Here is a 3,808-nt window from a genome sequence, read left to right as displayed (position 1 = left end):
TATCTTGTATCCTGCTACTCTGCTGAATCTTTCTATTAGTTCCAGTAGATTTCTCATGGAGTCTTTAGGGTTTTCTATGTATAGTATCATATCATCCACAAACAGGGACAGTTTAACTTCCTCATTACCAATTTGGATGCCCTTTATTTCTTTTTCTTGCCTTGCAGTGTGTGTATAAATTTTTGTATGAGAAACTAACTTGAACTGTAAACTTTCACTTAAAGCACAATTTAAAAAAAAGGAAGACCAAAGAAGAATTATCACATTTGAATTATGGTATTGGCAAAGAATATTGAATATACCAAGGACTGCCGGAAGAACAAACAAATATGTTTTTGAAGACGTACAGCCAGAATTCTCCTTGGAAGCAAGGATGGTGAGACATGTTATCAAGAGAGACCAATTCCTGGAAAAGGACATAACACTTAGTAAAGTGAGGGTCATTGAAAAAGAGGAAGTTCCTAAGAGATAGATTGACACAGTGGCTGCAACAATGGGCTCGAACATACTTACTATTGTGAGGGTGGCACAGGATGTAGTAATGAGTAATGTTTCGTTCTGTTACATACATGGTCACTGTGAGTTGGAACAGACTCGATGACACCTAACAACAACAGCAACATAATATTTGCATATGTATATCATTTTCATTTCTTGGTGACTGTCATGGTTATCTAGTGCTGCTAAAACAGAAATACCACAAGTGAATGGCTTCAACAAACAAGCTTATTCTCTTACAGTCTAGGAGGCCAGAGGTCCAAATTAAGGGTGTCAGCTCTAGGGGAAGGCTTTCTCTGTCGGGTCTGGAGGAGGGTCCTTGTCATCAATCTTCCCCTGGGCTAGGAGCTTCTCAGTGCAGGAACCCCAGGTCCAAAGGACACACTCTGCTCCCAGCACTGCTTTCTTGGTGGATGATGTCCCCCAAGTCTCTCTGCTCACTTCTCTCTTTTATATCTCAGAAGAGATTGGCATGAGACACAATCCAATCTTGTATATTGAGTTCTGTCTCATTAACATAACTGCCGCTGATTCTACCTCATCAACGTCATACAGATAGGATTTACAACACGTAGGAAAATCACTTCAGATGAAAAACTGGTGGATAATCACACAATACTGGGAATCATGGCCTAGCCAAATTGATACACATATTTTTGGAGGACACAATTCAATCCATGACAGTGACGAAAACTTTATTGTAGTTTATCTTAAATATGAGTACTTATTTATTTATGTTCAAATTGTTCTCAAAAAATCATTTTCTGTAATGAGCAATATAGCATCATAATTTCCTGCTATCCATACCAAAGTGCTCCCTTCAGTGAGCATGTCATTCTTCACATTTTTGATTAAAAATTTCTTGCTAACCTGTATTTAAAAGAAATAAAAAATTTATTTAACAGACGAATGGAAGATTTTTCAGTGAGAAAGCACAATACGCACAGACAGATTGTAAGGCAAAATTAATTGATATTTCTAGATACATCTTTCCATGAAAATGACAAGTATATCAGTTGAAAAAAATTTATATGTTTACATACTAGAATAAACATCAGGAAAAATCTCACAAATCAGAATAACTTATGAGTCATTTGCTAATTTTGTGATACATAATCTAAACAAAACAAACTAAAACCTTAAAGTAAGTTCTACAAAGATGTACTGTTATAATCTTTCCATTTATAGAGACTAAGTTGTTTTCGCTAAACTATTAAATCCTTATTTTTCTTTGCGAATATCATCACTTACCCTTCCTTTATCCCATCTCATTCATCAGGCAGTATTAATACCAGGAAGAGATCTGGATTCCAACAGTCATTAAGATTTGTACTTTACACAAAAAAGTCCCTAAGGCAGAATATCTTTTTGAAATATTGTTATATTTCAAGCTAAATATTAATTTTCCAGAATATATTTTTGTTTATTTTGCCTTTACTCTGAGAAAGCGAAATACGATGTTAGAATTTTATGTGTCTTTAAGTTACAGGCTTCTAAATATATGAGTAAACATGATCATTCAAGCTAAATTGATTTTAGCTCAAAAAATATAAATATAGAAGGATATGAATATCCAGTAATTATTTTAAATAAAATCTCACTCTACTCTCATTAAGTTGAGTGAATTATGTCTTTTTTAAACTATTCTAAAAATATCTTAAAATTTCTTTGTTCAAAGGACAGGACATTTATTTATGACACAGTAAAATCAAGTATTTTCTGAATGATTCAAGAGGATTTTTTCTTTTTTCCTGCCTTAGGGAGGATCATATAAATTGAATATCATTTTCTTAAGACAGTTCACACTTTTGACCACTTTTAAAATTTAGTAATGTATAGTAAATTGCATTCATCATACATGTTTCCACAATGAGACATTCAAATGAACTGAAAATTTGAAAATGTTCAATTTGTTCATTTTGACAGACTTAATCAAATCATTATAAGATTGAATCTTATATGAATAAATTGGGCTTTGTTTACCCCCACTCCCCGTTTAGATGTCTTAAATGCAGAGCTAATGAGATATTAAACCAAGGGTTTATAGAGTAACCTATTGTGGTGGACATATCCAAAGTGAAGTCCTATGTGTCACACCCTTGAACAACTCTTCCTGTTGAGTGTGGGTGGAAGATCTGACTTACCTCTTGCCAAAAGAATATGATGAAAAAATATGGGATATTTACTCCTGTGATTGGTATACTATATAATACTCCATTATAGCAGACTAGAACCAGAAAGTCTTCTACTAGTCTTGAATAAGTAAGCTGCCGTATGTTCAAAGGTTCCTGGAGAGGGCCTGTGAGAGATACACATGGCGAGAAGCAATTCGTAACCTCTGAGAGATAAGACCAGCGGGTCCCAGCTCACACTCAGCAAGAAAGTGGGACCACACTCCTACAGTAACAAGGAAGTGAATTCAACCAACAATCCATGAGCTTGGAAGAGGACTCTGAGCTCCAGAAAAGAATGCCACTGACACCTTGCTTGAGCTTTGTGAGACCCTGAGCAGAAGACCCAGCTAAGTCAAGCCTGGAATTCTGACATATACAAACTATGAGATACTACATACAGTTTTTTAAAGATGTCTGAGTTCATGGTAATTTAATTACAAAGTAATAGATGACTAATACATTCATGCATATTTTGGTATATAGAAATATTTGTACATTTTTTAGTAATAGAATTTCACTTCAGTATGTCTTGTCTAAACAGATTTTGTTTCAAAATTCTTCTTTAAAAGTTTCATCAGTTTTTCTGTAATATAAAAATATACTTTTCATTGAATAATCTTTCAACCATAAGGATAGAAATATCTAATTTATTAAAAAAGTAATTCATTAACCATAATCTATAACAATACCGATAACTGATATCATACAATATTTATACATTTCATTGAAAGTAATTTCATATGCAACATCTTAGTTTCTGTACATGCCACTCATAATTAAGTTTTGACTGTAAGTAGGTCCTCCACAGAAAAATAAAAGAAGGATATTACCTTTTGTGAAACCCACATAACTACCCCTTATACCGAGAGACGGGAGCAGAGCCGAAGTAGAGATGGAAGAAGTTCCAACTGTGGTCAAACTGAGAAGTGTTATCTGCTGGGATTGGTAGTAAGGACAACCTCACTAGCATGATCTATAGAGCCAATAGCAGTCTGAGGTCATTTTGATTGCTCTAAGATACATCAATTCAGATATTCCACACAACACAACTGGAGAGGAGGGCTGTTTTAATGGAGTGTACTTCCTTGACACCAAAAAGGGAAGACCAAAATGGATATCAAAAGATACTCTGAAAC

The sequence above is a fragment of the Trichechus manatus genome, unplaced genomic scaffold (genome assembly GCF_000243295.1).
Source record: "Trichechus manatus latirostris isolate Lorelei unplaced genomic scaffold, TriManLat1.0 scaffold00012, whole genome shotgun sequence".
NCBI classification, from domain to species: Eukaryota; Metazoa; Chordata; class Mammalia; order Sirenia; family Trichechidae; genus Trichechus; species Trichechus manatus.
Note: the sequence above shows the minus strand (reverse complement) of the source record.